Source organism: Dromaius novaehollandiae, chromosome 1, assembly GCF_036370855.1.
Source record: "Dromaius novaehollandiae isolate bDroNov1 chromosome 1, bDroNov1.hap1, whole genome shotgun sequence".
Taxonomy (NCBI): domain Eukaryota; kingdom Metazoa; phylum Chordata; class Aves; order Casuariiformes; family Dromaiidae; genus Dromaius; species Dromaius novaehollandiae.
The window spans coordinates 198,517,659-198,541,220 of record NC_088098.1 but is presented as its reverse complement, the minus strand read 5'-3'; positions in this window follow the sequence as shown (position 1 = coordinate 198,541,220).

Genomic DNA, 23,562 nt, shown 5'->3' with positions numbered 1-23,562 from the left:
GATGTACCATGATTTAACCTTGCTCAGTTCCAACAAGTGTCCCATATGTATATTCATAGAAGAAATAAAATAAGAAGCAAGTAATATAGAATGAAGGAAGAAGGAGAGGGGCTTGAGGAACATATTGTTGCCTTGAATCTTTGGGAAAAGAGAACAGATGAAATGAAATGTAGTAGCCTTTTGTTTTCTGGGTCACGCAAGTCTTGCTTCTGCTTGGAGAAAATAGACAAGATTTTCCCTGTCACACTCACACAAAATCATCTGCTGGCTAGATTGCGGTCTTGCTACAAGAAAGTAGTTTCCTATACCATTTAATATCAATTGCACCGGAGTGCTTGGAGGAAGTCTGGGGACTCTTATCTGTCTCCTGTATTTAGGATTGATCACAGTCTTCAGTTGAAAACTCCCTATCTGCTGGTAGGAGAGCTTACAATTCCCCTTCCACAGATAGGAGTAAAAAGCAATCATTGAATGTTGATCAAAACAAAGGAAAATGGAGTTGGATGGCAAGGTCCGATGACATTTGGTCTGCACAGAGAATGCAGCTCTGTGTTTGGGAGGAGTTCTGCAGGAAATTGATTCAGGACTATTTAAATGCTTAAAATTAGCTACATGCTTAAATACTTTGCTGAATTGCTGCCTCCCTCCTGGAGAGAAAACAGCTCACTGTAATCTCATTGGCATCAGATTTCCATTCCCAGCCTGCCTGAAAAATCAATGTACTGCATGAAAATCAATCCCTATTCATAACAGGACTAAAAATGTTTTAATTGTAGTAGAATGGTTGCTTCTGAGATAAGATCCAACTATGCCACGAAGCAGCCGAGCTATAACCCTTTGATACACCCCTATGTCTATTTATTTACCTAGTTTTGTGCTGTGTGCTTATGCTCGTGTTTTCTAGATGGTTTTTTGGAACACTGTTCTGAGGGGTGTCTATACATTTTATCTCCTAATATGCACTATTGTGTACATTTACTACAGTTAATAATGATAATAATAACAATGATCCTAGTTCTTGTATTATTTTTAAGGGGTGAATGAATCATTGTCTATGTATTGCAAATGGAGAAATGGAAGCACAGAAAACTGAAAGTAACATGACTGAGAAGCATGGCTACTAGGTGAAACATGGAGACAGAAACAAGTCTCCTGAGGTCAGGTGTAGCATTTCAGGTATGCTGTCTTTCATAAGTAATCCTGGAAATCATTACTCAGTGTCATTAACTTCAGATGGAAATTTATTTTACTAAGAAATCCGGTTGCATCTCTTCAAGGTGTATTCTTCTGCCATCACACCATTACTTCAATTTCATGTGTTACATCTGTTTTCTTTCCTCTGGTCAAGGCTAGTCATTCTGGAGAACATACAACAGCTGGGACGCCATGAGGGCCCAAATCATTTCAGCAACTGTGTTCAATTTATGTACCTGTGGAAAATCACCAAAAAAAAAAAAAAAAGAAAAGAAAAGAAAAAGAAAAAAAAAGAAAAAGAAAAAGGTGTTACTCCTCCGTTTTATACTAAGGTTTGTAAATGTTCCAGACATCATTTTATGGTCTAGCAATGGCTTTAAAAATCCCTATTGTGACCATAAAAGTTGAACCAACTGTATGGCATAACCAAGCAATTTTTTGATCATAAGATTGAAATTTGTCTCTCTTCTTCAATTCATGTCCTATGCTTGTTGGTTGGCAGCTTCAACTGAGAGTCTAAATTCAGTTAGAAATCACTGGGAAGTAAGAAAAAATGAAAAATGGACAAGGAGTGAATGTGAGGTACAACAGAGAAAGAAGAACTGAAAATCATCCCAATGCATAAAGACCTGGAAGACAATGAGGATTATAGCATGTTGAGAAGTACCTTCTGGAAAGGAAGGGTGAATTTAAGGCACACAGCGTTACAAAGCTCTTGTAAACACTTTTCTAATAGGACATTTTTCTCTGTTAATGTTGCTAGTTGGCTGCTTCAAGAACCGCAAGTCAGAGTCCTGGACAGTTGGTGTAAGCCAAATTAGAGACCCTCCTCACTTCTGAAATGGAAACCAGATGGTTTGAAAATTTCAGTCATGGCCTGGCTTTCTCTTCAAATACTTTAAATATTACATTAAATATCTCTAAGGGAAAGTTAGTAGTGAAAATGGTGCACTGTATTGAAGAAAAATGACATTAGGTATTCCCTGTTACTGAAAATCACTTTGCATAGTAGTGAGATTATACTGAAAATGTAGTTCCAGCATTAGGAAGACATGTGGTACTATGAAATAAAGGAACTTTGCGTGAAAAACAGCATATGACTCTCAACTGAGACTCAGTTAAAACAGTCTGACACCTGTGTGAGGACTATGAGGTTAGTGAGTCAAACTACGAATTTTTCCTACTTTGGTGAGCTACCAAACTTTTCACGTTTGACCAGGATTCCTCTGGGGAACAAATACAACGATAAATGTTTCTATTACATGGTGTCTATTTTATTGAGAGGGTGAAGGAAAGTCTGGTGCTATTTTGTCCTCTTTCTGGGAGAGTGGGGAGGAGGGGGAAAGGTTAAGATGAAATATTCAGCTAATGTCCTGTGCCAATGCCATCCAACAGCCAATTCTCCTCAGCTGTGTCTGTTGCCAATTTCTGGATAAAACAAAATCACTGAAAAAAGAATTTAAAAACCTGTAGCAATAATGCGAAAAGAAAAACAAATAAGTGCTTTTCCCTGAGAACTAATTTTAGGCTTTGGGCAAAAGTACTTCACTATTGAACTTAACTGCTTTCACTTTACCAAGATCTACCACTAAGCTTTAGATAAGTGATAAAAGTAGATATGTTCGTTTGCTGCCTCAGCCCACTACAGTGACACTAGATCTCAGCTGGTTCTTCCCACAACCCACACTGCAATTTCTAAACTATAAACTAAGGCAAGGAGTCCTCAAAAGGCTGCCTTTCCCCTACAATCTACAGGTCTGTGTGGGCAAGGGGAGGGCATGAAGGTGATAAGATTGTTAACAGCAGGAACTGTGGAAAGTTGAAATTCCTGCTCCTGTTTCTCATTTTCAGCTTCACTGGAAAAGCTTCATGGAGGAAGCTTCTTACCACATGACGGCAACCGTGCCTTATAACTGTCCTTAATTCAACCTCCCACAAAATCAGGAGACTTGCAGAGGCAGTCATGTTGTCCCTCTGCGCTGCGTGCCAGCAGCTGGCTGCGAGCACACGCACAGGCAAGGCAGAAGAGGGGGATGGTGAAGGGATCTTATTTTTCCTACTTGGGCTATCACCACACACTTGCTGCAAAGTGAAGAAACAGGAGGTAGAAACTGAGGGAATCCCTAGGGAGAAGGCCTGAAAAGCAAGCTCTAGGGAATCTCTTTTTTTCTGAGATATGCTGTTTGTGCATGCTTTCTCTATCCCAGGAGAGTGGTAGTGACTTCTCGTCTTGCTCTGGACCCCCAGCCATTACTGTGACTCAGATTTTTCATTTCGAGGTTAATGTTTCAGAGCAAAAAATACTATCTACAGTCAGAAAAAATGTGAGACATCTCTGCATCATGTGACAGTCATATATGAGCTTGGGAATTAAGGAGTTTTCATCCCTGCAATTTTAAGGTGGAGCTTAGGAAAATGATTTCAGATACCATTGGGTCTCAGAAGGAAAAAATCACAGTGAATTTCTGAAGAGTCATGTGTTTAGCTGATCCCTCTTTTTGCTTTTGTTTGATCTTTTTTCTTACAGGATAGGAGAGTACAACATGCAGTGGAAAGAGGACAGGTCAGAGGCTACTTCTGGTCTCTTTATTACACTGGAAAACTACAACTTCTATGTGTTGCTTGAGCCATGCCTGGAGCCTAAACCCCAGTAGCTCATTTAGCAAGAAAAAGGTCTACAGATACGATGGCAACCTCAGAGCATTTGACCCCCAGGCCTGCTGTGACTCAGGCCACAGGGATACAGTGAAAAAACAGAAGTCATCATTCTTACTTTACCTCCCTCATCTTAAAATATATGTATATATTCACTAATGTCTCTGTACAGTGTTAGATGGGAATATTTAATAGGGATATAGGGTTTTTATCATCCTGCAAGGTTTCCAGTGAAGTATCATTTGAATACAAACATCTGGATTGTTTGAACTAGTCTTTTTCTACAGATAGCAGTTCTCCCGTTGACTTTACAAAGCCAACAATTACATGAGACAAACACTATGCAATTCTCATCTAAGTAAAATGATTTGAAGCCACATGCTCCCTACGCCTTTGCCTATTATTAGAGAGGAAGTGCATAGTTTCGAGTCTGTTGAATTTGAGCCACTATTTTTAGGACTAGCAGATCTCATCAGTTCTTCAAATAGGAGTCTAGCAAATATGAACGATAGAACAACAGATACAAAGCCTTGCTCTTTCCCAGACAATGTTTTCCTTCCAATTTCTTTTGCCAGTGTTACAACTTTTCTCACCTACCATGGAAGAAAAAAACCCTGCTTTTTTGCAGTTACTTAACTCTTTAGCCTGTATGACACTAAATATAATCTGTTTAAATGTTATGTTTGTGACTACTTGTCCTGTGAGCCAAACCCCGTTCATCTGACCGGAGCAGTATGTCTGGACCCAGTGAAACAGCCTGTGGAAGTAAGGGCAGGATGTGGAAAGCTGGTTCACTTATACTCAATGTTAAAAGTAATAGAAAGTATTAAATATCAAAACCTAAAAATATTTCTTGGCAATCATAAACTCAGTTGAAGCAAACTGATACAGATTTGTAAGGCAAGTGAAGAACACAATGGAGCAAATGGGAAATGCATCTATTGAAGTGAATAGGAGGTCCAAAAATGCAGAGAATTTTGGATATGGTTCGAAAAGATTGAAGCACACCTGTCATGCAACATTTACCTTTTGTAGCTGAGTATACATACAAGCAGAAACAAAAAATATATGTTTATTTAAGGTGATGCTAAGTGCTCTTTGGGCAGAACAGAAGGTTCAACTGAAAGCCTGGAATATTTGACTGAAAAATCCATTAAAATTATGAGTATTAGCATTTGTAAACAGATAATATTTTTGTGACTTTATCCTTAATGTATAGATTATATTGCATGCAATGTGTTAACAGCTACCTGTTTGTAAAAGCACATGTTTTCAGATGGAAACCACTGTACTACATATAACGCTTGAGTAGAAGAAGGATATATTAAGTAGTTCAGTAATAGTGCCTATATTCTATTTCTAAAAGTAAAGCATCAGATGCATTAGTCTTCTGTTGACAAATAAGACCAACTTAATACCTTTTGAGATTCTTCTCACAGCTTCTATTATGAAAGTATTTTTTTAGTTTAAACAAAGAACTAGTTGTCGGAAACGTGATAGGTTTGGAAAAGAAAAGAATCTAGGTATTTTGGTGAGGAAGGGTTTCTCTAGGTTAAATTAGTCATAACTTGTTCTTGGAAAAACATACAAAGAAAGGATAAGTCAAATTCTTCAATAATATGCATGTAGACAAGAACTGCATTTGAAGATTAATTATCTCATTATTTTGCTAATATGCTGTAATTAACTGAGCTATAGCACTGAAATTACTAAATGTGGGATTACTATTCCAGATTTGAATTAGCTTGTATCTGAGAAATGTTCTTCACTACACCTCAGCTTTAGGACATAAGCTTAATTAAATTACCACTTTATTTGCTGCAGCTGCTTCATAAATTTGCCCTTCAAAATAGTTCCATCATTCACCATGTCATTTCCTGTGTTTTGTAATTATTGGCTGGTAAAAAATTCAACCCAAGGAGTTTAACAATAGCACGGTAGCTTTTCCTTACACTCAAATTAGGCCTAAGGGATTCTGAGCGCAATTATGGTGTTGACTGGATTAGTACAATTGGTGAAAAATGCAAGGATATTTCATCAGTTATTCCTGAGGCTCATGGATTATGCCCAAGAAAATGAAGCTATAATTTGATCTCAGTTATTTCCATTACTTCTGGAAAAAATAAAACCCAGAAAGAAACTCTTGTGATGTCCAGTAGTTACACAGTACAGAGAAGAGGAACAGTCTGAACGAAACAATGTTAGTGGGATTTTTGTCATTACCTTTGATGAAGTCAGCTTTCATCTTAATCTCCACTTCTCCTTATGTAAGAAACACCATGTTTTGGGGGACTTCATATTTGCTTTGTAGATAGAGTCTACAATATTTCTTGTTACATTCCTATTTCCAGTATTTTACCATTATTTATGCAAAAGGAAAAACCAGAAGTCCCTGTTAAAGCTGGGTATGAGAGAATAGACCTTACTAAGTATCAAATCTGCTTGAACTTTTGCCTTTTGGAGAGGTTACATCTTAAAGGGCCATATTACCATGGCAGTTTGCCACAGATCACTGCTCCTGCAGTACAGTCAGGTACGGGCAGCTGTGTTTGTCTGGTATTTTAATACCTGACTGCTTCAACTCAGATGTCATTCCAGAGCTATTACCATTACTCAGAAATAGCTGGAATGATAGCTGTAGGCTGTCTACCATTTTTAGGAGAGATATTGGTTTCTGGGTAGTCCTGAAGTGTGCTAAGTCACAGTATAGTATTTCTTCTAGACATGATTTCAATTACAGTACCTGGTTATCAGTCCCCATTGGCATTCTTTACGATCATCTGCTATATGCATAGATGCAATATCATTAAAATGACATTATTATTCATGAATATATTTGGAAAATCTCATTCATCATACATCCCTTAGAAAAACTAAAATAACAAACGTAAGCAAGGTCATTCATCTTTCTGGGATGTTGTAAATTGGAAGCATCATGACTGACCGTAGTGCTTTGCTTATGAAAACACTTATTTTCATTCTTATAGTTGGTGGATTTTTGGTCTTTTGAATGCTGTGTATAGAATATTGCCTCAAACTACCAAAGTAAATTGTGGATCTTCTCAGCCATTCTCTGGGGGCAACAAACATCCTATTGAAATTGCAGGTGGGGAAGCCCTCTTCCCACAGGAAAATGATTCAGGATGTTTCTACAGAGGGATTTCTACCTTATAAGTCCTATAACCTCTTGGTATCATCCAAAGGTCACTCAAATGGAGCAGAATAAGTGCATTTGTAACAAATAGGACAGTGACATTTCACAGCAATGAAATACAAGGACAGCCTTCCAAAATTATAGGAAAACATTCCTACATAAAAGAAAAAAAAACATATTTTGAGTTTGGAGACAGCTTAATTAAAATCTATGGGAAATGTAAATAGTAAGGATGGAAGCATTTACAGAAGTCTGACTTTTCAAAGAAATTGTATGAGACAAAATAATTGTCAAACTTTAATCTTCAGGCAGGTCATCAGTGGCTCTCAATCAGCCTAGCTCCGTCTATGTGAGTGTCACTATGCCAATACACATCAATTGAGACTCTGACCTTTTGGTGGTAGGATACCAGGCTGTTAACGCAAGATAGTCATGAAATACATACAGAAATGTATCATTGCAGAGATAACATATTCAGTATTAGATAGACTCACTCTTTTGATGGATAAAGGAGTTTCTCTCTGTATTTATATTTGGAAGAAATCCAGGGGTATTAACCATACTGGTGTGGCAAAGTAGGTGCAGCAAGACTATCTGTTAGTATTTCCAGGCATATTTTTCACCATGTAAATGTGCACACCTTACAAAAGGTACATTTTAAAACCTTTCTTGAGTGGTTAAAATAATTTTCCTACAGCAGCTGTGAAAATTTTCTTCCACAAAAAATAAAAGGAAAGTTGCAGGTGTCAGTAAGCCTGGTTCAAAGAGATTTCAGTGCGCAAATCTCAGTCCTAACATTGATTCTCTACTAGCATATTTACACTCTGGAGATAAATAGGAAATATTTGACCATAAAACTGCACTTAGGTAAGATAGGATCACAAGACAAGGTTCTCAAAACTACAGTTCTGATCACTGCACCATTTTTGGAGCAGTTCATATCCACTTGTGTATCTGGATTTCACAGTTTGGGTTCATCTCTTCTAGAATAAATGAAATCTCTTTACAACCCTGAGGTATCATTTTTAACTTCATCACCACTGCTCACCCCCCCCAAAAAAAAGAATTTGGGAATTAGTCCTATTAATAAGAGCTTCAATACGTGGTATTCCATTATTGCACACACTTGTCCATGGTCAGGAAATTGGTCTGAATGATATGGCCACCAAAACCCATTATATTCACTGTCCAGGAATAACAACTGCTGCAACTTAATTAATTCCTGTACCTCTGTAAGGGATATTGTTCTCTTAATACTGTATTCAATAAAGGAGATGATGGAAGACGAAGGATGCTGGAATAGCAAAAAATGCAATGACAATAGTTATAAAAGGTATAGCATAGTATGGTGGATGCAATTCACCCAAAACACTTAATAGTCTCTCTAAAAAATCTTGTCCCATTCTCAGCAGGGAACCAGGCTGTGCTAAATGTGTTAACTGCTGAGTCCTGAAGCAGTTTAATATGACGAACACTAAGTGACTTCCTCTGCATCTATCTAAAACATTCCCAGAAGATTCCATTTCTGTGTGGACAGCTTGTATTAAGGCAAAGAAATACAGGAGACATACTGACAATAACAGGCTCGTCTGTATATAAGCACATTCTGTAATGTTTAGAATATATAGCTTTTTAATTCTGCCATCCATGTTAAAAATGACATGGGAAGACATCCAGCTCCCAATTTATTATTCTTCTTAATTATCCTGTACATGTGTGATGTGGTAGTTAGTGGTTAGTGGCGGAGAAGTACTCATGCCTGAAAAGCTAACTCAGAAGTGAGGCAGATTTCCTGGGTAATGTCTCTACCATCTCCAAAATAAAGAAAGTGGGAGGGTGTATATATTGAATAATACGATATATACAATACATATTATATGTACATGATTGTATTACTTACTTTTGTGTTATTCTATGTGTTTAGTGCTTTTGATAATTATCATCTGTCGTTTTTTTAAAATGAACAGGCAAATTCATCTTCCACATCTCAAATGACCCAGCAGCATGCTGAATCAGACCATTAAACCTTAGCAGTGAACACGCTGCCTTTTATCATTTTCTGCCTCTGATGATCCAAGTGGTGATGAAAATCAAAATACGTAAGTAAATATAAGAATGGTGACAAGCAGATGCTGAAGTCACAGCAGGGGAAAGCGATCAGGATCACTCAATGCTCCTCAGTGACCTGGCTGTATAGCACACATCCCGAATTGCAGACTGCGACCAGCAGTGCCCATCCCCCTGGCCAGTTCTGCAGGGGGATGGGAAGAAGTTAAAGCCCTCTTACCTTCCCCCATCGAATCCAGGCCCATCGGGCCCGTAATTGGGACCAGTGCAAGGACTTGTGCTCCTGCCAACCCTATGTTGCCATATGTCCCTCTTCCTGAGCAGTCCCGTGTTGCCATCTGTCCCCACTCCAGAGCGGCCGCTCACGGCCATCTGGTCCAGCTCCTGACCGGTCCCGCGGGGCCGGCTGTCTCACTCCTACCAGCCGCGCCGAGCCGAGCCACACACCTTTTCTCAAGGTACATAAATCCTTACCCGGGGAGGGTAAGTATCTGCTCGAACTGGCAGGAGGCACGAACGGCAGCCTGGATAACTGAGCTGTTCTGTCCCCTCGGCTTAACTGTTTGTGTATCTTAGCCGGTGACCAGTTCACATTTTGGCATGTGAGCAGCAGGCCATATTTTTTTTTTTTTTACCAGTCCTCAGATGTGTTGGTGCTAGCATTTCTTTGAAACTCTGAGCTCAGCTGTTAGAATAAGAACTGAGAGATGGTGGGCATTTTTGGAAATGTGCCCCTTGCTTTGGTGCCATATAGGAGCTAAGGCCTTCTGCAAATCTGTGCCCATTTGGGAATACAGACAGTTTGCAAATCTGTTCCTGAACCTTTGCAAAAGCATGGCTCTGAGTCATCGGATTTATTAAGCTCAAATTCATCTCAAATGTAGTACCATTAAAAGTGGTGACGTTCAAGGAAATAATCCCATCTATTGTCCAGTTTTTTTAAAAGTCTGAGTCTATAAAGCTATATTTAACTGAATGAATGGAAAAGATGGAAATATGTTTTAATTCCTATGAAAAAGCCATTTCCTTGGTCACTGTGGGCACATAGCTCTATCTAGATGAGGGATCTGGGGAGCATTTCCCACTTTCCAGTTGCATATTCTTGCATCCCAACTCCCTGCTGGGGCAAAACACAGGCATGCACCAGCTGTCCCTCCTTGTTCCCTCCCACCTTCCCACAATCTGGTTTTCACAGAAAAGAAAACTAGAGGTGTGGGCTGGACAGGAGCCATCATTTTTCCTAGCAGGTAAGTCTAGACATAGCTTACAATACTCTTCGTACCAGTTCTCTTTCCTAATTTCCAACCTCTAGCACATTTTTTCTTACTTATATTGAAATGAGTATTTTTTTAAGTTTTCCAGTTTGATTGATGCTATGGAGAAATCAGTGTCATTATTGCTGCAAAACACTTAGGGAGGGACTGTTTCAACATTCTGGCTGTTTATCCAATAAAATATTTTCCCTGAAACAGTGGAGGTTAAAATATGAGATTCAAAATCCCATATGCATTGACGTAGATGCTATAACTTTTGTTGATTTCAGTAGAGCCAGAAGATCACCCTGTGGTGAATATTCTGTTCAGTCTATCTTTCCACATACCTGACCCATTTAGGTACTTCCAATATTAATCACAATATTATCAAAGGACTAAAAATATGAACAGAAACATGATGTAAATTGGAGATTGGTTCCATTGGAAAAGGAAGTATTATTATATTAGAGGTACAAATAAATCTTTTCCTCAATTATTTTCATGAGGTTCAGGTTAGACATCTATGGTTTAGATCACAGCTGTATACTTACTCTGGACTCCGTAGTAGAGGTCTTGGGTTGTTGTCAGATATTCTTTTGGCTTAAAGATGTGCAAAGAATCTTAAAATGATTTCACAATGTGTAATAAGGAATGATGAGTTGCACTGACAAACTAAAATTTGTACTTTAAACATTAGCACCACATGTTGTTAATCTTAAAAAGAAACTTATTCTTTAGAAGACAATCTTGTGACTATACTATGTCCACCTCAAAGAATTAACTTGTTGCTTTCTTAAAAGATTGCTGATGGATATTGAAATACAAAAATTTTTGTTTAAAGTTATAGCCATGATAAATGTGAGCAATTCAACTGAAACACTGCCTAAACCAAGATTGTATGTCATTTAGCTAAGGCAAAAAAAGAAAGAAACTACCGGCATGACAGGATTGCATATTACCCTTTACTTCGGTAAAAGATATTACTATTCAGATACTGCAGGTGAAAGAAGAGAACTGTGAAAAAATATGTCGCTAGACCAAACTCTGTTCTTTCGCCTTTGATCAGACCCTGACCTGGGCCAAAGCTGAAGCCACCATATGTGAGCGTGCAGCAGCAAGGGGGTAAAATGCACATGAAACATGCAGCAAGCGTTCGCCTATGGGTGGTCAGTCTGCTGATGCTGGCCCAGCGCATTGCCTGCTTTATGCATCAGAAAAACCAAACCAAACCAAACCCCTTGCTTTCCAGTTTGGCTTGTATTGTGCAGCCAGTGCTGCCGCAGGCCTGGCCCGCAGGGAGCTCATGCTGCCTGCCTGCCGCACTAGCAGCAGATTGCGTAGCCGTTGCAAGATAGGGTTACTCACCAAAGAGCATGTGCTCGGCTTTGATAACATACTAACAGATGCTATCGAATTCTATCCAATATTCTTGCAGTTCCAGGGAAGAGTGTGAAAAAGGGAGGAAAAGGGGAAAGAAAATCCCAAGACATAGCAGAGGTATATTATCAGTCATTTTGCTATTATGAATATGAACAGCGGGTAGTCCATTAAGCCTAGCATTTCCATTTAACAATTGGAGCTCTGATAGCCATTAGAAGCAGGTCATATTTAATCGCAGTTGACTCCCTCAACTCTTTCTCCTACAGTACGTTTAAATGATTCTTTGGCAAGTGAACCAAATTCGTTTCTCTTGCACATGACTGGGAAAGGGGATGAGTAAAGGCGTTTATTTTTGCAGAACTGGATCCCTTGCCACCCACTCCCCTTTGAATCTGAACTTCTATCTCCGAAGTCAAAATGAACTTTAAAAAATGAGCTGAACTCATTAGCTATGTGAAGTTCATGCTTACAGTCATAATGATTTTAAAATGTGTGGCTGCATCTTGAAGAAGAACAGAGCTTGACATAATTTCAGTTATCAAATACTGGTAATTGACACAGAGACAGGCTGTGCTTTACACTGGGTTATAATTAATCCACTTCAGTGACCTCAAAGGCTGCACTTCTGAGAAATCTACCACTTACGTTTTGATTCTTTGTCAACTACTTCAGCAGACATAAATTACAAATGAGGTACTAATGAAGTATTTCATCACCTGTTTACCTTCAGTGATCAGTTTCCTTACTCTAATTTACAGGAGGCACAATTTTTTTGAAGCTACTGTCAGCTGGAGCTGCCTTTTACTCTGAGCTGTTATAAATTAGCACATAGCCGTGCTTACTCTCACAGGCTCTTTGTTCTGCTTTTGAAATAGTACAGCACAGGACAAAATAAGTTTAAGTTTTTAAATTTGTGGATGAGAAGAGAAAAATTTATGTTTTCTTCTGGTCTATTCTTTTCTTTAAAGGCTCGCTAAACATAATGAAATTCCCCACTGATATAAATAGACAAAAACCCACTGCAGTGAGTGTAACTGTGTCTATTTACACCAATAGGGAGTCTGACTCATCCAGAAACTAAATCCTGCCCTATTACCAAGCACTCAGAGTGATCTTGAAGTTTATGTCAAAGAGTTACTACAGTATGCTGAGGTATTGCCACTGAAATCCTTGCATTATGCCTGTGATGGTCTCACATAGCTTCTGATTTAAAATAGTACGGCTTGATTCTCACATCCAAGCTGAAAAATTCTGGAGTACAGGATAATCCAAGGGGTCGGTAAGCAATAACTTGACTTTCAGTGATTGGTGGGTGAGGTAGGTAGAAACATACTGCTGACATCTTCTTTATCCCAGTCTGCTATTCTGACACCTTTGTCGATGCTCCTGCTGCAGAAGAGGCAGCTCCTGCTCCTGCCTGCTGCTCTCCTGCTCACTTGCCTTTGCTCCCTTGGGGCTCTCTGATACCTCCCCAAGGACTCTGCATCATCCTTCCTCCTGTCGGACACTCTTTTCTCTCCCTCAGCTCTGGTGCTTCTACCCAGGTCTATTCCTGCCATACTCCTTCCCAGGTTAAGGAATCCCCTTAGCCTGTCTTTGTCTTTCCCCTGCTGAAGATAGTAGTTATCCTGCTCTGTATCTCCACTATCCTCTCCCTTTTCTGAGCTAAGGTGTGGGCCTTATCTATCCTAACAAAAACTAAATACTCTGCCTGCTTTATGCAATAGCACTCCATCTTTTATTATCTCTGATCTCTATGAATGCTAAGTCAGGAAGAAATCAGAAAAATCTGCTAGTGTTTTGCCAGAGATCTAAGAGGAAAAATGAAGCAGTTTAATTTTAGGAAAATCTGTCTATGTACAATTTGTGAGTTCTCTATGACACAGGGCACTTCACATGGAAGCCCCCAGTGGACTAAGAATCAGCTACAGTTCAGGACAAACTTACTTTTCAAGTGTGAACCAAACGCGGGAAGGTACCTATGCAGCAGATTGTCTGGATTTCATTGCAGGTTGAGGCGGAATAGGAGGTTGCCTGACAAATGAATGTAGAACACATTAGTTTATTTTTCTAAAGGGTCCCTAAATGGCTCTTTTAGGGAAAGAATTGAAGAGAAGAGACTGGAAAACAGGGATCGGCTCCCATGTTCTGGAGAAGGAGGTAGCATGTAACAGGGTTGGGAGAGAAGAAGGATCTTGGACAACACAGCGGCCTCTAACACTGCTGGACATTAGGCAGAGAAATGGAGGTAGACATGTACAATTTTGTCTACATGTACATTTTTCTCGTAGTAAATGAAGCCATGAGTTATTGTTAAAGGAAAACTGCAAAAACTCTTTCTCTTGGTTTGCTCCCTCTGACAAACATCCTCGAAAAACTGAGCTGGAAACTGACAGCACCACATAACTGGAGATGAGAAAAAAGTGTAATGAAGCTACAAGGGAGTCCTTGGCTTAGGGCAGCTGTGTTGAAGGGTTTCAGTTCCATGAACGGACAGCAAATAGCCTGTGCCCAGGGGTTTTCCTGGAAAGGCTTTTGACAGATAGAGGGCTGGAGCCTTCTGAGACCCAAGAAAGTTAAAAGCACAAGGTCCAGCATGTGGGGACTCAAATGCAGGTGGTTGGAAAGTGTGCCCCAAAGGTGGAATTTTACAGAGCATGTTCCTCAGAAAGTGTCCTTCTAGTCCTATTTAAGCATCCAGGTTCAGTTATCATACAAAAGCCCTGGTGTAAGTCCCTTTGCACTGGTAAAATCATATTCTGAAGTCATTTGGTTCTGGCTGTTTTGCTCTGAGTTTTACAGTCTGCAATGCTGAGGATAGGAATGAATGCATTTGAGACAACCCTACCGGAAGGCCATGTGCACTGAACCCTGGATGCCCTTCCCCCAGACATCTCTTATTTGGAAACCCATTCCTGAGATTCATTGCCCTACGTCAGGCAGGATCTGCTCCATTATCATTGCTCTGTGGAAATTATGGGAAAATAGAAGGTTATGTTTGTCTTTTGAAAGTGCTGTTTCCTGGACTTCACCTCTCTTCTTTCTCTCTCTCAGCAGAGCTGGTTACCTCGCAGATTGCTCAGGTCTGACCACTTTTGGTGCACCAGACATGCCTACCTTTAGAAAAACAAAATCTGAACCCCAAAGTATCAGCAAGGTCCCTACCTACCAAGAATTTCCGTGGGTTTTCCTATCTAATTACTTTTCTATATAAGGATAAAAAAAGTTATTACCATAGCAACTGTCACAATACATAATATTGAGCATTGCTCTGAACAAGCTGTACTTTTTTGCAGGAGCAGACACACCATGATGATATATACTTTTTTCTTTTGCACTTTTTCAACTGTTTTAAGCAATATGCAAAGACCTAATCATGTCCCCAAAACTGACAGAATGGTGTGTTTTGTGGCGTTTCTTTTCATTAAGGAAATTTTTATTTAGAAAAGTAGAGAAGTAAATTTACATTTTGGGGAAAAGCAGTAATTAAGATTAATTATGCAGACTTTAAAAAAGTAATGAAAGAGGGAGATGGCAGTGAGGGGTGTCTGTTACTTTGTAATTTGTAGATGAGCAGGGCTACACAGAAAGTTAATAAGATATCTCTCTCTTTGATTTTGTTTGTCCCCAGGAATACTGGTGAGGTGCTGTCCTATGTGAAAGATGCACTTATAGCCAGTCTCGGTAGGCAAAAAGCAGGGGGGCTTCATCCATAATCCACTTCATGCCACTTCTTTTCCTAGATAAGCCCAAGCCAGGGCAGTAGTTGAGCAGCAGCTGAAGTCTGCCTACAACTGTTGTTTTCTTCAATTCTACCACCACACTGCTACCTACAGCAAGCCCAGAAAGGGAGGGGAAAAATTACTTACCTCAAAGTATGAGCTATTCCTTTTGCTACATTTTCATTCCATCCAGTGACCACAGGGAGAAGCCAAATCTGGCTCACTTTGATGAAGTATACCTTCTCTGGTGTGCTCTCAGGCAGTGTTTTGTGTCTCACGTTGAAAGATAAGACTAGTGTAGTTATGCAAGTAGGAACGAGGGATGGACTTTGTTGACAGTACTGCAGCAGAGCAGAAGTTACAGTGTACTTCATGCGCAGACAGAGATTTGAGGTTACCAGAATGCTAAGTAGCTTCTGGATCTATCTGGAAGCGGACAATTGTAAGGGCTGCTGGGAGAAGCTCTTTTTTATACTTCAAGAAAGGAGTTATGATCTTGCTGCTTCCAGTGGCTTGGACAATGTTAATCAATATGCAGGTTTCATACACTTCTGTGAAATCATAGAATTGTAATTCTCTCCTTAATTGTAAATCTCTCCTTAATGTGGCTTTGTGTATGTTTTAGTCTCCATTTTATCCCCAGTAGTCTTGGATCAGAGCAAAAAAAAAAAAAAATTAAACACCAACAAGAGGTTGTTATTGCTGTTTAAAAGTTACAACTGGGCAGAAGAAACCTAGAAGATAACCTTCCCCACCCCCACCCCAAGCCCGTGGAAAAACTAAATGGAACCAAAGCAGTTTGGGCAAATCCATTTTTGTCCTTTGCCCAGCTCACAGTATCTGAAAATGCCAAAATTCCCTGAAAAGACCAGAGTGCCTTTCTTAGGGTTCAGACTCAGCAAAGAATTTAAATCTATGCTTAATTATATGCACATGCTTAAGTTCTCTGCTGAGCTGAAGCTTAAATTTATCTCCCCTACAAGCCTTGTGATTGGTATGCATTTTCACTGTGACTGATAAAAAAAGGCCTAAGAGAGGATACAGAAAGCAGAAGACTGTGTGTCTGTTTCTATTTTAATAATTACATGCACTTAGAAATTATAATTACATTGTTATTACATCCTTTTCACATAAAACACTGGCTAACTTATTTTTATGAAGTAATTTTTACTTTCTGCAGTCTTGTTGCTCACATAACTGGCAAATGTACATTTGTTACAAGTCAAGAATTATCTGAAAGGTAAATTTAATATTAATGGAACTGATTTGCTTTCTTTTAAGACATCTTTGGTTATTTCTTTGCTTACCATAATTTAAGACTTGGCTGCATAATGAGTGTTGCACTTTGGCAATCGCTAAAATGGTCTGTGTGTGGTCAAGACAGCTGTGTCTGTTGTTACTGAACATAATTGCTGACTTAAGTAACCAGTATCTGCTTCAAGTAGGATTTCAAACCTTTTTGCTTTCTTTCACCAATACCAGGTTACACAGACAGAGAAAAGGGGGGCTAGTACTGACCTGTCTTGCTTGTTCTTCTGCAAGCCATGCACAAGGCAGATAGAGCATGAACTGATTATGATCTTTGCCTTCAAACCTTCAGTGATGAACAACAGCTGAGCAATTTCAGGATGTTGTGTTTTGGGGTTCATCTCCCCATCTAACAAAATGCTAATCCTCAAATGACTTCAATTTCCACTTCCAAAATGTTCTTAAGAAATCTTGTGCTGTCTGGTGGAACACTTTGGTCTTTGAGCTGCACAGAGGTGGTCTGATCCCTATCTTACTGGGAACTGGGAAATAATGTCACCCAAGTCAACATATAAGTAGTATATACAATATATAAACTTGGCATGAGAGAAAAATTGCCCCAAGATTACGCCACTCAAGGAAGTACTTTTAAAACTAAGAAGAGAGATGGGGATCAAACAGATATAAAGGGCTTTAGGGCAACTGTACCAGCTGAGGAATTCGTGCCTGAACAGCAGCAGGCAGTGGCTCCTGCCTTTGCAGCCAGGCTGTAACTCTGGCCATGTTCCCTAGCAGCAGCCCCTCTCCATGTCCTAGGAAAATTCCCAAATCAACGTCGCTGCTGGGAGGTGGTGCCAGGCAGTCCTCAGCAGGTTCTCCCCACTTCTGAGGCTGTCAGGCAGCCCGTGCCTTCCAGGTAGAGTATGCACCAAGGGCAACTTTCACCCCAAGCCCCCTTTTTCCAAAATGACCTCCCCATCAAAGGAACGAACCAGTCCGTACTTCATACGTTATGTAATTTATATGTAAATGACATGGAGAATATGCACAAATGAACTGCAGATACATTGCTTCAGTGGATTCCATCGTCTCGAATCTGGTTTTTATCAGAAGCATACACAGATGGAGTTTCTGCAGACTAAAGAAACCAAGATGTGATTTCTTTTAAAGAATGTACCTACTGATACAATGCTGAGAGAAAACAGAAAAGCGCTAAGTATTTGAGTCTTAAAATAACACTGCTTTTTCTAGTCATGAAAGATTTTGAGCTATACCTCCTATTGCACTCACAAACATTTAGCTATTATTCAGGGAATATGACTGTTCAGATTTATTCCAACACATTCCAGAACACCCTTGTAAGATGAGATTTAACGTCAAGTGAACAACATGTCCTACATAACCCCCTTTTTTAAAGGAAATAGCAAAAAAAAAAAAAAAAAAAAATCAAGTCTTGTTTTAAATTAACTTTTCAAGGTCACATTGGGATGAAGCCATTTAAATATGTATCAAACAGATAAAGAAATGTAAAGCTTACTGTAAAAGTTCCTATAGAGTAAGAATATGTCCTTATTTTACACATGGTCGAATCACATACAACAAAAACTTTTTCAAAGATGACCCTGAAACTACCATCCACAGCTTTCTAACATTTGTACTACAGCTGAAGCCATGAGAATGTATGTGTGAACGGTGTAAGAATTTTTTTCTCTAAACAAATAATGCAAATAATTTTTTTTGTTATAAGAGGCATAAATCAGTTTATTTCTGTTGGGTTCACTGGACCTACCGCAATTTTCACTAGCTGAAAATCTGGCCCTCATTCTTTAATCCACAGATATACTTTGTCATTGCAGTTTATGTAAACATGAGATCAGCTAGTACTTCCAGACCCAAATGAACTCGTTGGTAGTTCAAACTCAAACTTCAGTTTTAAATCTGATTTTGCTCTCATCATTTATCTTACAACTGACCACAAGTAGACATGGAGCACTGCTGGGTTTTGCGGTATAGTTTTGTCTGGGGATTTTTAAATTTAAGTGCCCTGTTCTTCTCCAGACACAAAAATTTAAATGACCCATTAAAAGTTAACATAGCTGTGTGTACTCATCTTAATAAGCATTGAAAGAGCATTCTGTAATAGCCCAAACAAATCCAGTATCCAACAGATTCTCATTGTTTGAGTCAATCCACATTATAAACTATGAATAATGTCTTTTTTATAACAAATGGGGCTATTTTCAAGTTATGGGAATGCAGAAAAGAATAAGAAATAGGTGAATTTCTGTTTCTTTCCGTAATTTAAAATGCACACATGAAATTGGACAGGATATAAGTCTTCTTCTAATGCGTAAGAAACAACCAGCCCATGAGAAATCTGAAATAAAACAGTTATTCACAAATGTGGTTTCAAACACTGGTATTTTATACACAGTGTCAGCATTATTAATTTTGTCTTGCATTTCCCCAAATAATTCAAACTACTTTGTAGTCAAAACAGTCAGAAACATAAACTTGGTTCACTACTGCATAGCTACATAGGAATGAAATGCAAAGGGTATTTCATAGTGGATAGCCTTGCTGAACATGTTAGAGGAAGTAAAAAATACCTAATCCACTTTTGGGGGGAATTTCAGTTGGCAAACTCGTCAAACTGGAATTTGACCATATGTCACCAACACCTCTATGAAATGCTCTAAAAGGTAGTTTCTCAGGAATGAAACAGTTGACTACTGTATTGAGAGGCAAGAGCAGTGTAAAATAATAAATAATATAGAAAATAGCATGAGGTGTAGACTGAGAGTAATAATGACCATATTACTGTACGCTTTCAAAGCACTTTCTATCTGAGGATTTCAAATGAATTTTTACACATGTAGTGCTATAATAGCGGCAAATATTATGCCAGCGTTACAGAGGAGTAAACTGAGGCATAGTGGATTTACACCACTTGCTTTAGACAACACAGATGGTTAATGGGAATGCATGGAATATAATTAGTCATTCTGTGCTATTTTAATCACAGGACCTTGTTCTCTCTGAGGTACTTCTTATTCATTTAGGACCAGATTTGGAAAGACTTACATGAGAAGTTGCAGACAGAATCCTCTAAGGATTTTCAAAAGCTGTACTGAAACCCTGGGCAAATTGTGTGCCTAAATCACTCTGAGCACCTGGGCCTAAGGCTTGCAAAGCAGAGCAGAGCTTAAGAAACCCAGGATTTATCTCCAGGCCAGTATAGTACTTAAATACTTGCTATTTTAAGCATACAACATTCAATAGATCCACTTGATATCAATGAAACCTTCTCATATGCTGAAAATTAGGAATTTTGCTGAAACACAGCAGATGATTGTACAATATTTTATTTCTGGGATGCATTTCCAATCCTATTTACACTGTCTGCATTACTCTAGATGATCATCCTCTGCAGTCATCTAGATGTTCTTCTGGTGTCTAGAAACTGAACAATGAGATCTACAGATCCCTTCAGAAGCCTTGCTCTTCATGGAATAATAGATGAGTTGTCATTAAGTGTTGGTGTGGAAAGATTGCAGTCAGACTTGGCAGTTCTCACTCTCAAAAATCAAGCTTTGAAGTTTTCCTCAGCGTTGAAGCTTTATGAAATAAATACAAAAGCAAAGATTAAGTTTTATAGGTAGTTTACCAGACTAAACATAGTTGTGAAAACTGTTAAAAAAGAAAGATCCCAAACATAGCAACAACCTTCACAGTGAAAACAATGAAATTTTCAGAACTGCTGTCTACCAGCTCCACCACATGGCAAAGCAGTAATTTACAGTTTGCTTGCTACACAGAGGATAATTTAAAATTATCTCTCAGTCTGCTCAATTTTTTCAGCAGGCAACACCTCAGTGGAGGAGTCCCAAAGAGTGAAACTGTGACAAAGACTCATATGAAGTCAAAATGGACTTTGAAAGACTATCACTCATTGCCCTTGAGAGCACACAACCCAATTTAGATGAAAAGCTGTCTAGCTCTGCAGGGTGGAGAACCATCTTTTTGTATGCATATGTAGGATCGTAGAGCCTGATGAGCCTTGGAGCTCCTTTACAGGAAAATATTTTTTCCTAATTAGTACTAGAGAACTCCCTGGCTGCAGAGACAGAAAAGGAGGACCACGTAAGTACCCCCCACTATGCCAAGAGTCCACCAACTCTTAGAGTTAGATTACCCTCTTGTATTTGAGAAGAAGATTAAGAGACATGAGGACAGATGCTTCAGTATTGGCCCTGCTCATTTTACTTTTCCTGGAGATGAACCTCACCCTGTAGAGAAAATGGGCTTCTGTGCTTCCAGGAGTCATACACAGCCGATATCCACAGCCTTCACAAGGGGGAAGGTTCTCAGCAAAGGAAGCTGATGGATCTGCCTTGTGAAAAAGTATGGCAGGTTCATTAAATCTGTTATTCAGAACACAAGTTACCTTGACTGTCCCAAAGCACACTACTGGATAAATGAGTGAGCTAGACATTTTCTTTTCTATATAGTTAAAAACTCAGACAAAACCCTCATAGCTTGTAGAATGGCCTGACTACAGCATAGATATTGTTTCCATCCAGAAAACTGCAGGGACTTTGGGCAACCCTCTCCCTCATTTTCTCTTGACAGATTTAGGGGCCTTAGTCACTCACATCTGTAACATTTAGTCTTGACTGCTGTGTTCCTATACCTAGGAAATGGTTATATTCTCTTTACTTGGAAACAGCACTCTGTGGTAAGTCAGTAAATGTTATTTGTAAAATATTTTGGGAATCTCAGGAAAGGTACTCAAAGTGCAAAGTGGTGTAATCATTATCATAATTAGAAACTGAAGCTGGCTTATTAGCTCGATCAAAGTTTTGTTTTACAAATATCACGTTACAACAACAATCAAATTATGAAGAAGGTCCTAACTCATTAATTAACTGAAGTTTCTGTAGGGCTACTTTTCATGTGAGTGTTCGTCTTGCATTGTTCTAGCTGGGTTCTCATTAAGCATCAGATTCTTTGTTATTAAAAAAAAAGCTTTACAGTTGAAACGCAGCAATATTTTTTTTTGTGACTTCACATTTTTTACAAACAATTCTGCATTTTTATTATAATCTGCATTTTTAATATAATCTGAGAAAGTACATTCTAATTCTATTTTCAAATCTAGAACAAACTTTATTTATATGGATTCTGATACAAGAAGTATCTCCAGCTACTTTCTCTTGCCCCTGTGAAATCATTTATGAGAGAATTCAGACAGTGGAGGTAGCTAGTATTTTTAAGTAGCATGGTCTTACCAGAAAAGACAGGGAAAATTAGGATTTCCAGATTTATCTAATGTAAGGCAGAACACACTTGACTTCAAATCTCAACAAGAAAATGCTGTATGTTTGTGTGTCTGCATAAAAGTGGGGGAGTGTGTCTGGGAGACAGAAACATTGTGTAAACTACAAGAAAATGGAGAACACTGGTTTTTGATCATTGCTGTTTTGAATTCTAAATATATTGGACTTTCCCAGCCACATTTTCCACTCATTCAACAATAGTCTGCTCTCTCTAGGCAGTGATTTTTCATTTACTAATCATTCACAAGTTACCATGAAATAAATAGTCTCATAAACTTAACTAATATTTACTTTAAGATAGTGAAGTAGAGCTTGCCCCATAGGAGATGAAGTAGGAAAGCACACATATAGTAGCGAAGGCGGGTGTGCATTCAAATCTGGAGATAAGAACTCGGTGATAGAAGTGGCCAAAAAAGGTTGAAATATTTTAAATGAATAATTCTTCTTTGTCAAATTAAAAAAAAAACACAAAATCATCTGGCACAAGTTTTCTATAGTGGATGCAGATCAAATCATGGGTTTTATTTTCTTTCTGAAATGTCCATTTCATTCTAAGTTCTGTGCTTCATTTTGAGATTTTTGCTTTGAAATTAAATATTTATCTTTAGTGTTTCTTTCTGAGCTTCTCTGTGGGCTGTCCCATTGCCCTCTATGTTCTTTGATATTCTGGCTGCACATTTTTTTGCAAAATAAGCATAAATAAAAATCAATGATTTCAGTAAAATTTATTCTAATAGCCTTTACATTGAACAATAATTTTTGTTGTTTCCTTTAATTCCTATTCTGAGATGGCATAAAATTTCAGATAGTATGTACTTTGGCATGCCTGTCAAGTTTTCAGAGTGCAGTAATCACCATGATGCATGTGGGAGAAGAAAAAATGAGCCTCTTTCCTTTGTATCTTTTCAGTTCAGCTCATCTTTAAGGGTGGAAACCATGAAGCTTTTCAGTCTAATCATTCTTCACATCGTTTCTTCATAAAATTCTCAGCAGTCAGCAGAGATTTAAGAAGGGAAAAAATATATATTCTCTGTACTGTGTTTCAACATTGGGAAATATATTTTGTTTGCAGCTAAGATTTGTGTCAAATAAGGATTTGATTTTTGATGAACTCCTTACAAGTGATTGCATCTTTAGTGGAATTTCTTCATATGCTATGATATATCAAAGAACTGCTTCAGTATATTCAGAGTCTGAATATTGAAAATAAATATAGAAGTGAGACAAAAAGCAAAAACACCTCTCAGTTTGGGGAAAAGACAGGTCTACATTTATATTTGTCACTTAAATGAGGCCTATTGCAAATTTACTCTAAGTGACTTAGAATTCTTAGAATTCTGATTGTCATCCAGGAAAAAATGTTAAGTGTTCTTTCGAATGAAAAATGTTCCTGCTGCTTTTTTTAGTGGATTGTTAGGTACAAGTTGAGCTACTATGTGGAAAGAGAAAATTGCATTTTTAAGGTCAAACACTACACTGCAAAAGTTTACCTTCCAGGATTTATATATAAACACAAACAACAAAACGATACGTTATAAAAGCAGAATCAT